Below are 17487 nucleotides of genomic sequence, written 5' to 3' on the forward strand. Positions count from 1 at the left end.
GCGCCCTCTGCCGGCCCCGGGGCCGCCGTGCGCGCGGCGTCCTGCTCCGGCTCCGCGCCGCCACGGCCCCCCGACGTCCCGGCGCCCCCGGGGGCAGGGGGCTTCGAGGAGGGGGGGGGGGGGGGTCTGCTCTTCTCCCCTGGGAACAGCTTCCAGTATGAGCTGCAGCAGGAATTGGGACCCAGCACGAGAAACGTGGAGGGCACTGGGACTCCTGATGCAGGAGGGGCCCCAAGTTGACCTCTGGAAAGGTTTGCGAAAAATGCAAGCGTTTCTTTCGAGAATCGGGTTTATCTGTGTCTAATAAACACCAAAGGCGGCTAACACTGGTCGAGGGGGTGCCAGAGAGCCTCTCGGGAATAAATATGTTGATTTATTTCTCAAATAAGTGCTCCCGGCTTCCCTAAGCAGTTCGTGCGGCAGGCTTCAAGAGGTGAGCCAGGTCAGAGAACTTCCGCTGCCTCGGGTTCAAATGTCAGTGGGATAAGCCTTTGCCTTTATAAAAATGAAATGTGGGTGCTTGTCCCCGCCCTAATTAGAAGTGTTTTCTTGGTGGCTCAGTTGGTAAAGAGTCTGCCTGCAATGGGGGAGACCTGGGTTCGATCCCTGGGTCAAGAAGATCCCCTGGAGAACGGAATGGCCACCCACTTAACTATTCTTGCCTAGAGAATTCCAGGGATCTAGGAGCCTGGCAGGCTACAGTCCATGGGATAACAAAGAATTGTACAGGACTGAGCGACTAACACTTTGACTTTCAACTTTTTAGGGGTCTTTGTCCTAACTACCACATTAAGCAGTATTTTACACCAGTTAATATTTGAAGCACCGCCAAACGGTACAGTACTTTTTTCCACACCGTCTTTTAAAATTATTCTAACAGATCTCCTGTCTCCTCGGGAAGAATCTAGGGCAGACTTCATAGCTTTTCCTGTCACTCTCAGCTGTTAATAAACAGTCTGATTCTCTGGTATTAAAAAGTCCAGTACAATCCAAGTCAAAACTGTGGTCTCACTGCACCTGAGCCTGCCTGCCTCCTGCCTCTCCTGCCAGCCCCTAGCTCCCAGTGGGCCCAAAGCTCACAACCTGCCTGGGGAAGGGAAAGGCCGTTTTCTTCTTTGTTCTACCCCTTCCCCTGGCTTCGTGCAGACTGGCTGCTCCAGGATGGCTTGGTGGGGAGCCTGTCCTGGTCCTGGCTTCCAGGTGAGCTTCTCACTGATCCTGCAACTCTGCAGGCATCACGTGTCCAAGCAGGTGGGCCCAGCCGCCTTCCACCCTGTCCATCCAGGTCACGGCCACAGCCGCACACCCTCCTCATTTCCTGGTCACAGGCAGCTTTGACTAGCCTGGCTCTTTGAAGCTTACCATGTAGGAGTCAGGACTTTCTGAGTTCATACATGTCCCCAAACCCCAGCTGATCCCTGCCAACCTTCCCAGGTAGTTCTCCAGACCCCTTTCTTTGCATGAAGTGACTGGTCTGCGCCCTCTCCCTCAGAGCACCCTATAATTCTTGCTGCCAACCTTCTCTCTAATCACTCTCTCCTCTACCTAAATCTCAGTTGAACACAGCAGAACCCTTACTCAGCAAAACCTACAAAGCTATCCCAAGGCCTTTCTTTTAAATGTGGAGACACCTCTCTCTGTGGTGGCCATAGACATGTGCTTCTCACATTTTGAGAGTAACTGATGATGTCACATCTTCAGGTCCGTGGTGGTACTCACCCCTGGGTCACGCCTCACCCTGGCAGTTCCTCCATGCTGGGAGCGCTGGGGTTGGGCCGTTTCTGCCTCATGCAGGACCCATCTACGGGGCAGCCTTAGTTCAGGAACCCCTCTTCATCCTGCCAAGGCTTTCTCAGAACTGCCCCCTGTCTGTAAGTTTGCAACATCTGGTTATTTATATTCAGTCTGACAACCACCATCTTTTCATTTGTAAATATGCTTCATTTAATTACTAAATAACTAGTTTTTAATTATAACCATTATTTTTATAAAGAAAACTGAGTGCCAAAGAATTGATGCTTTTGAACTGTGGTGTTGGAGAAGACTCTTGAGAGTCCCTTGGACTGCAAGGAGATCCAACCAGTCCTTCCTAAAGGAAATCAGTCCTGAATATTCATTGGAAGGACTGATGCTAAAGCTGAAACTCCAATACTTTGGCCACCTGATGCAAAGAACCGACTCATTGGAAAAGACCCTGATGCTGGGAAGGAGAGGAGGCAGGAGGAGAAGGGGGCAACAGAATGAGATGGTTGGATGACATCACCAGCTCAATGGACATGAGTTTGAGTAAACTCTGGGAGTTGGTGATGGATAGGGAGGCCTGGCGTGCTGCAGTCCATGGGGTCGCAAAGAGTCAGACATGACTTAGCAACTGAACTGAACTGAACTGAACCTCTGCTATTTAACTGTGAACTTTCTACTGGTCTTTTTTTTTTTTCAGTATCTTTTCTGCTTCCCTTCGATTGATTAAGGGAAGTTTTCCATTGTTTTATATTTCCTGTTATAAGAATTATACATTCTATTTTTTTCTTCCAGTAATTATTCTTAAGCTTATAATATGAATAGGTAACTGGAAATTCTAAATTTTTATATATCTGTGCTTCTCTTGAACAGTAAAGGGCTTTTGAACTCTTCAATTATCATTTCTCCATCTTACATGACATCATGCAACATTTTAGTTGAATTTTTTCCTCTGAAAATTAGAAGTGTTATTATTATTTTACAGTCAGTTTTTGCTTATTCTTCATTCTTGACTCTCACATCTTCTGGGATCAGTTTCCTTTTTTCTGGAATACATCTGGAATGTATTTCCTTTTTCTGTGTGAATGCCTTTTGCTGATAAATACTTTTGCAGTTTGGCTCCCTAAAGAAGAAAAAGTATAGTCTCTCATTTGTGTCTGACTCTTTGCAGCCCCATGGACTGTAGCCCGCCAGGCTCCTCTGTCAGTAGAATTCTCTAGGCAATACTGGAGTGGATTGCCATTCCCTTCTCCAAGGGATCTTCCAGACCCAGGAAACAAACCTGGGTCTCCTGCATTCTTTACCGTCTGAGCCACAGGGAAGCCCTAAAGATGTCTTTATTTCATTTCCACCTTCACATGATAGTTAACCTGCATCCACAATTCTAGGTTAACAGTCACTTTTTCTTTGGGTTTCCATTGCTCCTGCTGTGAAGTCAATAGTTTTGTTACTATTCCTTTGGGAGCGACCCATCTCTTCTGTCTGCTTTTACTATCTTCCCATCATTTTTGTTGTTTTTAGTTTACTTCTTGAAGTCAAGGTGTGGGTTTCATTTTATTTCTCTTTTCTGTGATTTATTGTGCTTCCTGCATCTAAGAATTCTTATCTTTCATCAATTTTAGAAAATTCTCCAACACTATCTTCTAGTACTGATTTTTCCCATTCTATCCAGAATCGGAGAAGGCAATGGCACCCCACTCCAGTACTCTTGCCTGGAAAATCCCATGGATGGAGGAGCCTGGTGGGCTGCAGTCCATGGGGTCGCTAAGAGTTGGGCACAACTCAATGACTTCACTTTCATTTTCACTTTCATGCATTGGAGAAGGAAATGGCAACTCACTCCAGTGTTCTCTACGAGCCTGGAGAATCCCAGGGACAGCGGAGCCTGGTGGGCTGCTGTCTGTGGGGTCGCACAGAGTCGGACATGACTGAAGCGACTTAGCAGCAGCAGCAGCAGCATCCTTCAGAATTCCAATCACTTGCATATTATATTTTCTTATTCTATCCTATGTGTCTCAGTCTGTTTTTCTTATTTAAGACTTCTTACTTTCTTTGATCCAGTCTCTCTGTCTCTCTTTCGCTACCTCTCTCTCTTTCCCCCTGCCTCCTCTGTCAGCTCTTTTGGAAGGACCTTTTATGGAATGTGTCTCAGAAACATCTTTCTGGGAGACATTAATCTCTTTATCCACTTACTTCCATTTCCAAATAATCAAAGGTAATCCCATGAGTTGTAACTCCACCCCTCTTCCAGAGTGCACAGGTGTGAGTGATGAGAAGTTCCCACAGGTACCCCACACCATGAAGTCAGGTGTTTCTTCATGGGACCCCAGGGCAAAATCAAGGTGAAGTGCTCTCTAATTCTACAGAAGAGAAACTGGTCTAAGCCTCCTGGACTTGGTTACTGCAGCAGTGGCTAGAGCCAATGGTGGAACCAAGAGAATTTAGAGAGAACTCCATGCAGATCCCGAAACAGACACTAGCTGTGTATTTTACAGCAGCATTAAGTGTTTGAGTCAGAAGTTACTTGCTTCTTCTTTCCTTCCTACATCTGGAAAGAGAATAATCACACTGGTCTCTGTGCCTGTTGAGTGGAAAGAGAAATCTCACAGTATAATTGGAAAAGCAGCAAATGTATCATAAATCAGAAGGTGTGCCATTGGTCACACAACCTAAGCAGGACACTGAGCTTCTACGAGCCCCAATGTCTGCATCTTTGGGGGAGATGATAACAAATGCTTTACTGACTTTATAGGACAGGATCATAGTGGTAACAAATGTAAAAGCATTTTACAAGCAGCAAAATGCCCCCCAACAATATAACGTATGATAATTTATGATAATTGTAGACGATAAGGCTTATTCCTGGTGTCCTGGCCACTCTGTGCACCCAGGCCCCAAGCCAAAACTAAACCAACTGGGCTTTTGATAGGAAAAAATCGATGTGAGAGAAACGTTTGAGAGAAGGAGGGAAAAGATAAACCAGCTATGATGGCAGTTTTTGAAATGAAGTAGATATGTCACGATGGTATGCTTTGTTCCCTAACATGTAACTAGGGGCAGAGATGCGGAAACCCTGGAGTCCTTGTGCACAGTTGGTGCACGTTAAAGTGAGGCAGTGTTACAAAAAACAGTATGGCAGTTCCTCAAAAAAAAAAAAATAGAATTGCAATATGATTAAGCAATTGTACTTCTAGATATATCCCCAAAGAATTGAAAGAGACTCAGAGATATTTCTATACCCCTGAACAGTATTCACAATAGCAAAAAGGTGGAAACAACCCAAGTATCCCACTGACAGATAAATGCATAAACAAAATGCGGTATGTACATATAATGGAATATTTTCCAGTTTTAGAAAGAAAGGAAATTCTGATAAATGTAACAACATGGATACACGGTGCTATATATGAAGTAGATGATCAGCAAGAACCGACTGTACAGGAAGCTCTACTCAATATTCTATAATTATCTGTATGGGAAAAGAATCTGTAAAAGAATGGTTACATGTATACATATAAATGAGTCACTCTGCTGTTCGCCTGAAACTAATGCAGTACTGCAAATCAGCTTACTGTGATACAAAATAGAAATTATATTTTTAAAAAACGCAACAACATGGACGAACCTTGAGGACAATATGCTAAGTAAAATAAGCCAGACACCAAAGGACAATTATGAGTCCACTTATATGAGGTCCCTAGAGCAGTCAGATTCAAAACAGGAAGTGAAATGGTCACCAGGGGCTGGAGGAAGCGGAGATGAGAAGTTGTTTGATGGGGACAGAGTTTCAGTTGTACAAGATGCAGAGGGCTCTGGAGAGGGATGGTGGCGATGGTTCACAGCAATGGGAACACACGCCACAGAACGGCACACTTAAAATGGTGAAGATGACAAATTTTATTTTACCACAATTTTTTAGAAATGGAACCCACAATCAAAATAGGAAGCCAAAGACGGTTTTCATGAGACCAGCCACTGCCTCAAGGATCAGAGGGCTCCTCCGTGCCTCCTTTCCTGGTCAGGTGGCCAGAGGCTGCAGGCTTTGAGACCTGCCCTGTGTAAAGGCTCAAGTGATGCGTGTGGACGTTCCCCATCCATTGATAGGGACCACGCCTCTGCACACACTGCCCAGCTCCCAGGCAGGTGACCACACACAGCCTTAAAGCCTGTCTCTCCTAAGTCCTGGGCTCTGCACGAGGGGATCTGGACACCCAGCTATTCCTTATCCTTCTACTGCTGCTCTGGGCCCACCAGCCTGGCTCCCAGGAGTGTGAAAGCCTTTCACCAGGGCAGAGAGAGCCAAGCTGGAAGACGGGAAGCCCAAAGGCAAAACCCCTCAGGCTTCTGACAGTCTCCAGGAGCTGGACTTACCTGTCCATCTCTCTCCTCAGCATGTTTACTGGACACTGGCTGAAGCTCTTCAATACTGTCAACACTATCTCCAGGGTAGACGACATGGTTAGTTCCTGTTCTTGAAAAACGGCTCTAATGTCCAAGAGTTTAAAGACCTTTTTTCTCCTGAAATTTGTAGCCGTTCCCTCCTCCAGGGAATCTTCCCAACCCAAGGACTGAACCCCAGCCTCTCACACTGCAGGAGGATTCTTTACCGGCTGAGCCACCAGGGAAGCCCCATAGTTTAGAGTACTGTAGTTAAAAGACCCTGGCACAAACTGGGTTTTGCCTCAAATATGCACTCTCTCTTCTTACATTTGCCCTAAAGGTCAGTCTTTCCTCCAATTTGAGGCTGCTCAAATGGTACAAAAGTCATAACTTCCATCCCTAAATGTAAGATAAATTCCCCAGGCAATTGTATTTGGCATGGCAAAAACATGGGTAGAATAAAAATGGCTGCAATCCTTCTGATGTTACTTGAATTTCTAATGTATTTATGAAATTAGAACTCTCTTGAGAACATGACATTAATTTAGGGCTATAACTAAAATACTACATATCAAAAGACATATGCTTTGCTTCCCTTGGCATGCTTTGCGTACTTATGGTAAGTACACTTACAAGCTTCAGATATTACGGCAAAGCCTATTGAAAAGTGTATGCATACATTTTAACACAGCCTATGGCATACAAGTGGGCTTCCCTGGTGGCTCAGTGGTAGAAGAATCTGCCTGCCAATGCAGGAAAGGTGGGTTCGATCCCTGAGTTGGGAAGATCCCCTGGAGGAGGAAATGGCAGCCCACTCCAGTATTCTTGCCTGGGAAAACCCATGGACAGAGCAATCTGATGGACTACAGTTTGTGGGATTACAAAAGTGTCAGACTCGATTTATCGAATAAACAACAGCAACAAGTAGCATACAACGAATCTTTTTCAAGAAATCTGATATATTCAAATCGGTTTTCCTAACCTCCCAGATCTCTTAATTTTATCTTATGCTGTAGTGTCTGAAAGCCTAATCACCGAAGACCTTGCAAGAGGCTTTTCAGCAAAAAGGAGACGCCCCTAGCATTTTACCTAGGATCTTAGAAAGGCGTTTCTCTGGAGAACAGTGGACATTGACCGAAAAGTCAGATATGATTATTCTATTGGCACAATACTGGAACACAAAGCACTTCTGTTCCTTCAGGCCTTCCATATCTTGACCAGTTTAGTCTAAGAAAGGCTGTTTTCTCTTTTACTAGGCATTCATTTCCCCACAGGTGCTTACTGGACACCTACTTGACCTTAGTGCAGCGTGAGGCCCATGTTGACCTGGTCCCTCCTCTCAAGGAATTTACATTCTGAGTGATGACAGATGTTGTGAGGACCAGGGGGAGAAATAAATGGGACAACGTGATGGAAACTCAGAGGGGGCTGAGTTTGGGACATGAACCAGCCCCTCACGGGTGCTGTGTGTCCTTGGTCATAGGGTTCAGAGGGAAGGGACGGTGACAAGTGCCCAAGTGGGAAGGAGCTTGCTAACTATGTCTGTGTGTTCATAACTTTTTTCTAATTGTGAGAACTAATTTTGAAGGTTTTTTTTTAATTTCAGGTTTTTTTAGACTTTATTTTCCAAAAATTGAATTAGAGAATATTAACTAGTTTAGAACCAGAGATGAAATTGCCAACCTCCCCTGGATCATCGAAAAAAGAGAGTTCCAGAAAAACATCTATTTCTGCTTTATTGACTATGCCAAAGCATTTGACTGTGTGGATCACAATAAACTGGAAAATTCTGAAAGAGATGGGAATACCAGACCACCTGACCTGCCTCTTGAGAAACCTGTATGCAGGTCAGGAAGCAACAGTTAGAACTGGACATGGAACAACAGACTGGTTCCAAATAGAAAAAGGAGTATTTCAAGGCTGTATATTGTCACCCTGCTTATTTAACTTCTATGCAGAGTACATCATGAGAAACACTGGACTGGAAGAAGCACAAGCTGGAATCAAGATTGCCAGGAGAAATATCAATAACCTCAGATATGCAGATGACACCACCCTTATGGCAGAAAGTGAAGAGGAACTAAAAAACCCCTTGATGAGAGTGAAAAAGTTGGCTTAAAGCTCAACATTCAGAAAACAAAGATCATGGCATCCGGTCCCATCACTTCATGGGAAATAGATGGGGAAACAGTGGAAATAGTGTCAGACTTTATTTTGGGGGGCTCCAAAATCACTGCAGATGGTGATTGCACCATGAAATTAAAAGACGCTTACTCCTTGGAAGGAAAGTTATGACCAACCTAGACAGCATATTTAAAAGCAGAGACATTACTTCGCCAACTAAGGTCTGTCTAGTCAAGGCTATGGTTTTTCCAGTGGTCATGTATGGATGTGAGAGTTGGACTGTGAAGAAGGCTGAGCACCGAAGAATTGATGCTTTTGAACTGTGGTGTTGGAGAAGACTCTTGAGAGTCCCCTGGACTGCAAGGAGATCCAACCAGTCCATTCTGAAGGAGATCAGTCCTGGGATTTCTTTGGAAGGACTGATGCTAAAGCTGAAACTCCAATACTTTGGCCACCTCATGCGAAGAGTTGACTCATTGGAGGGATTGGGGGCAGGAGGAGAAGGGGACGACCGAGGATGAGATGGCTGGATGGCATCACCGACTCGATGGATGTGAGTTTGGGTGAACTCCAGGAGTTGGTGATGGACAGAGAGGCCTGGCGTGTTGTGATTCATGGGGTCACAAAGAGTCGGACATGACTGAGTGACTGAACTGAACTGACTGAACTAGTTTATGACTACATATGGGCTTCCCAGCTGGCACTTGTGGTAAAAAGCCAGCCTGCCAATGCAGGAGACGCAGGAGACACAAGAGATGTGTGTTCAGTCCCTGGGTCACAAAGACCCCCTGGAGAAGGGCATGACAACCCACTCCAGTATTCTTGCCTGGAGAATCCCATGAACAGAGGAGCCTGGTGGGCGACAGTGCAGGCAGCAGCAGAGAGTCAGACACGGCTGAGCACACACGCACTACACTGCCCGTGCGTATGTATTATATACAGATGTTTGTAATTATATGAGATTTTGTGTGGCATATATATGATATATATAATATTATATATTTTCCTTTATATTTCATATATGCCACAACATATACAAAAAGAGAGAGAAATCCAAATAAAAAGGCTGCACCAATTTATACTCCTATCATTAATGCACAAGAAAAGCTATGTCACATTTCTTTTAATCTCCCTTAAAAATGTTTGCAAACTTGATAAATATAAATAGTATCCAATTTCTCTTTTTCTTTATCATATGTTTAAATGTAATATTAGAAAACATAGAAGAACATATGTAATGTGTTCATAAGTTATAAAACAAAATAAAACAGGTGATTTTAACACTTTCTTTATAAATAAGTAGTGATTAGTCCCTCAATGCAGTCTTCATTTCCATGTTTTATATTCTTAATCGAGTTGCTCATCTTTCCATGTGTCTATTAACTGTGGGTTTCCGGTACTATAGATTGCCGGTTTATTTTTCTTTCCCATTGTGATCATTTAGATTAATTCAGCCTCTCCCGTGACTGTGGATGGAGTACCATTCCCTACCCCAGTGATAGGGCTGGACCACATGAGCTCTTTGACCAACAGAATGTCAGCAGACATGACAAAAGGTAAAGGCGTTACTTATGCTTGCTCAGACAGGCTTACCTCTTGCCCTAGTGCTATCATCTAGATAACCAGCCCTGAGTAATCACTGCCTTAGAGTGATGAGTGGGTACTGGTTTCACTTTGGAGAGACCTGTACCCCCACTGCATTCCAGAGCCAAGCCCAGTGAACTTGCAACCAGAAGCAGAGTCACCCAGCTCAAGTCCAACCTAAGTCAGCCAAACCAGAGTCACCGGCAGACTTGTATGAGAAAAAAAGCTGTTGTCGTAAGCCAGTGAGTTTTAAGGTGATTTGTTATGCAGTGATACTGTAGTTAAGAGCTGACTAACACATCTAATATTAGGTGCCAAAAAGTTTGTTTGGATTTTTTCCATGACAGCTTATGGAAAAACCCAAACGAACTTTTTGGCCAACCCAATATTTATCTATCAAGGTGTTGAAGAATGTATCATTTTCTGTAATTTATCAATTTATATAATTAATAATTACTATTTAAGAAAGTTATATAATTATTAGTTTATTCTGTAACTAGCCCCCCATGCTAGAGTTTGTCTTGTATATTGATGGTGTTTCTTAATTTTACATAAGGAAACTTTCATTTTTAAGTTTGTACACATTTTTTTCCTCTTACTCTTCTACTATTTTTAAACCTTAACAGTCTCCCCAATTCTGAGACTTAATAATCAATTCCATTTTCTGTTTTTCTAGAACTTTAAAAGTGTAGTATCCAATTTCTTTCCTTTTTCTTAATCATATGTTTAAATATAATATTGGAAAATATAACAGTGGTATATTAATCATTCCTAGATCCTCTTATTTTATTCCTGAGTTCAGTGTGATATATCTGGGAGCCCTAAAAATTAATCCCAGTTCTAACTGGAAAAATGTTTATGTTGAAAACCCATTAAGATTATGTAATAGCCACCCTTTTAGCTCACATGTTTGTTTTTGCCTTAAATTCTCAATTAAATTAGCACACCAATTTAACAATCCTAATTACTTTGTGGTTAACCAAGCTAAAATTACACTTTCATTTGCTTTCCAATCCTCTAGAGAATTCAGATCTACCATAGTCTTCTAGTAATCCACATCTCTGTTCCTTATTCATCAAAATAGCTTAATTGCTCCCAAAATTTTTTATGATTTCCAGCTCCTAGATTGTCTTACGATTCTCTTATCTGTACTAGTTGTAGTTGAAGAAGGCATAATGGCATAGTGAGCATGGAATGGCATCACTCTATTGAAGGCATCCTCCTGTGAGTGAAGGTGGGTCTCCGTGGACCCTTCCCTGATTCTCTGGAGGTGGGGGGCGGTGGTTGCTGCCCTTCTCCCTGTGGTCCCATGACAGTGTGTTCTAGAACTTGCATTGCAATATGCTTTCGTTTACATGTTTGGCCACCACTTGACTGCGAGTCTCCCGTTGGCAATTACTCATTTCTGGTTGTCTAGCCTCCATCTTGATACTTGGCTCAGAGGAAATGCTCTGTACCTATTAGCTGGTTGATCAATTGATTGGAAGGTTGCGCTGGCTGATAGTGAAGTGATAGTGGGCAGCCTATTCGGTAAGCTTCCTTTCTCTTTCCTCTCTATCAGACCACGATCAATACATAATTCATTTAAACTCTTATGCCACATCATTCTTTTACACCTTTCACTCTAGGTAGTTACTGGAATGCCCCAGGAGATATAAAAGTGGGGATTTAAAAAATTATCCCAGGACTGCCCTGGTGGTCCAGTGGTTAAGACTCCACCTGCCAATGCAGGGAACACAGGTTCAGTCCCTGGTCCGGGAAGACTCCACATGCCTCAGGACAGCTACTCCAGGGTGCCTGTGCTCTGCAACAAGAGAAAATACCACAAGGAGAAGTCCCATGCACTGCTACTGGAGACTAGGCCCCACTCGCTGCACCTAGAGAAAGCATTCATGCAGCAATGAAGACCCAACGTAGCCTTGAAAGGGGAAGTCGCTCAGTTGTGTCCGACTCTTTGCGACGCCATGGACTATACCATGGAATCCTCCAGGCCAGAATACCAGAGTGGGTAGCCTTTCCCCTCTCCAGGGGATCTTCCCAACCCAGGGATCAAACCTAGGTCCCCTGCATTGCAGGTGGAATTCTTTACCAGCTGAGCCACAAGGGAAGCCCGAGAACACTGGAGTGGATAGCCTATCCCTTCTCCAGTGGATCTTCCCCACCCAGGAATCGAACAGGGGTCTCCTGCATTGCAGGCAGATTCTTTACCAACTGAGCTATCAGGGAAGCCCAAAGTGAAAGTGAAGTCGCTCAGTCGTGTCCAACTCTTTGCAACCCCGTGGACTGTAGCCCACCAGGCTCCTCCATCCATGGGATTCTCCAGGCAAGAGTACTGGAGTGGGCTGCCATTTCCTTCTCCATCAGGGAAGCCCAACACAGCCATAAATAAACAAAAGTATCTCCAGTTACTATAACGAAGTGACGCTAGCACTGTGATATGCTGGCAAGAGCACTGAGCAAGGGGTAGGAGGACTTAGGGTCCAAGTCGAGCTCTTCCCCTTAATATCCAGCTTAGAACCGCTCACTTCCATGACCTGGGACCGCAGTTTTGCTCTACAGATTGTGATGTGCCACCACATTGCACAGTCTAAGTCTTTAGACTTTAGTTCTGAACCAAACTAATCAGGCTGAGGGGTTCTCAGCAGGCAGCCACACTGCACATGGAAGGATGCGGGGCTTTGCGGTAAGGCGGGTGCGGCACTGAGTCCAAATTGTCAGTTACTAGATTAACAACCCCGGGAGAGTTATTTAACTTCACTGATTGCTCGGTTTCCTGTGGGACGTAGAACACCTCTCTTGCAAAGCTGCTGTGAAATCTCAGTGAGATGAGGCAGATGAAGCAGGCAGCACCATGCTTAGCCTGCGGTGGGGTCTAGACGGGAACCTCAATCGTGTTCATCGTGCACAGCTTTCTCTGTCCTTGCACAGAGAGGAAGCTCATCTTGCATCCTTCACTGATGCTCTCATACACTGCACACACACACACACACACACACACACACACACACACACACATGCACACACACACAGGAGAATAGGTGAAGATAGCAGAGGTCCAATTTTAGTGACTTTTTCCCCACGGTTTTGGTACCAGGAGGGCCAAAAAGAGAGGCTACCTTAAAGGCAGCGATTTAATGGTTAAATGTTCACTTCTTGATGTCTTACAATCATTAAAGAGATCTTCTCTAGGCATCTCCCACTATGTCCAATAAAAGGAAAAGTCACCAGATACATGGAACTTGGAAACTGTAGTAATTGGGTTCTTTAAATCCTGCACAAAGATACCATTAAAGTATAGGTCCCTCCCGATAATTTTTTTTATTTTAAAGAACATTTCACACTCAGTAAGCAATATTACATGATGATCCAATAGGACAGTATCACCAACTGTCCCAAATGTTGTGTTTCTGCTCCACTTTACATTTTAGATATGGATACTAAGGTTTGTGATTGCTGGTTTTGAAATAAAATCCATCTGCCTATAAGGCAATTCACTTGGAAATTGGGTCCTCAAACCTGCAAGAACCTTCAGAGCCCAGAGGAAGAACATCATCGACTCAATCATTGCCTCAAATTGCGTCTTGAAATTTCATGGTTTGGAAATGCTCTCTTCACAGATTCTGAGGCCAGGCTACTAATGCCTGGTCTGCCCAGCAGAGGGCAACAGGCCCCACGGAAAAGCAGCATGAGTCTCAGTTCAGTTCAGTTCGGTTCACTCGCTCAGTCTTGTCCGACTCTTTGCATCCCCATGAATTGCAGCACGCCAGGCCTCCTTGTCCATCACCAACTCCTGGAGTTCACCCAAACCCACGTCCATCAAGTCGGTAATGCCATCCAGCCATCTCATCCTCTGTCGTCCCCTTCTCCTCCTGCCCCCAATCCCTCCCAGCATCAGAGTCTTTTCCAGTGAGTCAACTCTTCGCATGAGGTGGCCAAAGTACTGGAGTTTCAGCTTTAGCATCATTCCTTCCAAAGAAATCCCAGGGCTGATCTCCTTCAGAATGGACTGCTTGGATCTCCTTGCAGTCCAAGGGACTCTCAAGAGTCTTCTCCAACACCACAGTTCGAAAGCATCAATTCTTCGGCACTCAGCCTTCTTCACAGTCCAACTCTCACATCCATACATGACCACTGGAAAAACAATAGCCTTGACTAGATGGACCTTAGTCAGCAAAGTAATGTCTCTGCTTTTGAATACGCTATCTAGGTTGGCCATAACTTTCCTTCCAAGGAGTAAGCGTCTTTTAATTTCATGGCTGCAGTCACCATCTGCAGTGATTTTGGAGCCCCCCAAAATAAAGTCTGACACTGTTTCCACTGTTTCCTTATCTATTTCCTATGAAGTGATGGGACCGGATGCCATGATCTTTGTTTTCTGAATGTTGAGCTTTAAGCTAACTTTTTCACTCTCCTCTTTCACTTTCATCAAGAGGCTTTTTAGCTCCTCTTCACTTTCTGCCATAAGGGTGGTGTCATCTGCATATCTGAGGTTATTGATATTTCTCCCGGCAATCTTAATTCCAGCTTGTTCTTCTTCCAGTCCAGTGTTTCTCATGATGTACTCTGCATAGAAGTTAAATAATCAGAGTGACAGTATACAGCCTTGACGTAATCCTATTTGGAACCAGTCTGTTGTTCCATGTCCAGTTCTAACTGTTGCTTCCTGACCTGCATACAGATTTCTCAAGAGGCAGGTGAGGTGGTCTGGTATTCCCATCTCTTTCAGAATTTTCCACAGTTGATTGTGATCCACACAGTCAAAGGCTTTGGCATAGTCAATAAAGCAGAAATAGATGTTTTTCTGGAACTCTCTTGCTTTTTCCATGATCCAGCAGATGTTGGCAATTTGATCTCTGGTTCCTCTGCCTTTTCTAAAACCAGCTTCAACAACAGGAAGTTCACGGTTCACGTATTGCTGAAGCCTGGCTTGGAAAATTTTGAGCATTACTTTATTAGCATGTGAGATGAGTGCAATTGTGCGGTAGTTTGAGCATTCTTTGGCACTGCCTTTCTTTGGGATTGGAATGAAAACTGACCTTTTCCAGTCCTGTGGCCACTGCTGAGTTTTCCAAATTTGCTGGCATATTGAGTGCAGCACTTTCAGAGCATCATCTTTCAGGTTTTGAAATAGATCCACTGGAATTCCATCACCTCCACTAGCTTTGTTCGTAGTGATGCTTTCTAAGGCCCACTTGACTTCACATTCCAGGATGTCTGACTCTAGATGAGTGATCACACCATCATGATTATCTGGGTTGTGAAGATCTCTTTTGTACAGTTCTTCTGTGTATTCTTGCCATCTCTTCTTAATATCTTCTGCTTCTGTTAGGTCCATACCATTTCTGTCCTTTATCGAGCCCTTCTTTGCATGAAATGTTCCCTTAGTATCTCTACTTTTCTTGAAGAGATCTCTAGTCTTTCCCATTCTATTCTTTTCCTCTATTTCTTTGCATTGATTGCTGAAGAAACGTGATCTCAGCCAGGTTTTAAAATCAAGCTCCCCAGGAGAGGTTGCCCAGGGCCATGGCCAAGGCAGACGGCACTATCCCCAAGTGGAGGAGCGGCAAGGTCAGTGCAGAATGAAAAGATGGGCCCCTTGTCCAGAAGTGTCTCAAGTCCACTCCCCTGAATTCTCAGAAACTGTGGGGTACCCTCCTGCATTCACTCAGAACTCTGCTCAGTGGTCACCTTTTCAGGGAGGCCTTCCCCGGCCAAAATGGCATTCCCCTCCAAGGTGAGGCTTGACCATTTGACCAGCTTTACTTTTTCTTCCCAGCACTTGTCACCAATACCTGATATCTAATATGAATTAGTCTGCACTTACTAGAATGTCCGTGAGCAGGAATTGTGGGGAGATTTTGGTCCATGACTGTACCCCTAGCTTCTGAAATGGTGCCTCACACTGGAATGTGGAGATGACCCTCTGATGAGACAGAAGTAAAGACCGAGGAATAACCAGGGCGAGGCCTGTCGGGGTGCATGTCCATTAGCTCAGCGGAGGGGATGGGAAAGAAGATCCCTTGTATGCAGACTTGCTCTGAAAATAGAATGCTAACTCTGAATACAACCATTGTCTTCCCATCGCCTAATCTATGATGCCCTTACCACATCCTTGGGGAGTGACAGCTTTGCTCCTTCTGCAGGTGAAATGAGGAAAGCCCAGAGACGCAGAGACTCTTACACAAAATTCCAAAGTCACGTAGCTCCCCATGGCAGAGCCTAGTCTGAAAGACCAGAAATCAGGCAAGACTCAAGTCTATCCTCGTGCTTTTTCTGACCCAGACGTGGTCTGTTCCAGACGTGGGGTCTGTCCCAGACGTGGGGTCTGCCACCTGACCTTTTCATTCCACCCTAGTGTCAGGAAGATAGACTTAGTGGCCTTGGAATTGACTCATTTTATTCACAGAGACCAATCAGCTTTGTCCTGAATGCCATTCGGGGTCAATGTATCAATCACTCTTCATTAATAAGGCCAAGCGTATGGTGTTTCTAAGCTATTGAATGTCAAGAGAAGAGATAAGGGAGTGTAGTGTGTTGTGAAATACTTCAATAGACAGGCATATTCCGAGTCATGTGAATTTAAGCATCAGCTTCCTAAATAAACATTGATCTCTGGCCCCTGTGGAGTTCATTGTCTAGCCCTGAGCTGACAGTTGTTCCAGCCCATGTACTGTAGCTAATTAGCCACAGCTACCATTCACATGAGGTTTTTCTTTGCGGTGAACTTTAATATTCAGCAGGAGAAGAGATACTCTTCCTTTAATTGTGTTTTTCTAATTAAATTGCAAATTGTGATTGCTTATTCCTCTTGAAAGGAAGATCTTAGACTTACTCACTGAGTGCCTATGCTCACATATCAACTGTTTTTTCAGAATTTATCATGACTAAATGACCCAATAGATCTTGTCCCATAGATAACTTTTGGATAAACGTAAAATTTTCCATGTGGCCATAAACCTCACAACATGGTTCTCTAATAGTGTCTGATGTATAAATATTATAAAAGGGACAAGAATAATACTCGGTCGATCCTGTGAGTACTTGAATCTTCCCAGTAAACTCCTTCTTTTGCCTTTTGCTCAAGTCAGTTTCTGTGGCTATTGACCAAAATCTCTCTCTGGTACACCTGGCTTCTAGACTCTTTTCTGATTTGTTTTCTGCTGTTCACTCTCTTCCGTTATCTCAATGCAAGTCCGGTTTCCTGCCAAATTAGCCTCCAAATTGAGCAGCTGGACGGCGAGGACTTTGTGACGGAGCGAATGGTTCAGCTCTGTCTGTCTGGAGAGTGAAGCCCCAAGGAGGGACTGCAGCTGCTGTGGAGGTCATGATGCCCCTCCCCAGCCAGCCCAACAAGCCGGAGGGAGAAGCAAGCAGCTGAGTGGACATGATCCATGGAGAAATGGCTTTGCATTTCTGTACGTGCTGTGTTTGTGATCCATGATGAATCTCATGTGGGCTAAGACTGGTCCTGGGTTTAAAAGAGATGAGCAGAAACAGCAAGAAAGGGAGGAGCTGTGCCGATAGGATTATTGTGGCCAGTGTCTGGTGATGAAACTGAGATGGATACTGAAGACTTAGGCACAAGAAGATGCTCACAAACTTCCAGACAGAATATAAACAAAATTCGAACTATTACTGCATCTAAGGCATTTAATAAAC

Source organism: Ovis aries, chromosome 10 (genome assembly GCF_016772045.2).
Source record: "Ovis aries strain OAR_USU_Benz2616 breed Rambouillet chromosome 10, ARS-UI_Ramb_v3.0, whole genome shotgun sequence".
In the NCBI taxonomy this organism is placed as follows: domain Eukaryota; kingdom Metazoa; phylum Chordata; class Mammalia; order Artiodactyla; family Bovidae; genus Ovis; species Ovis aries.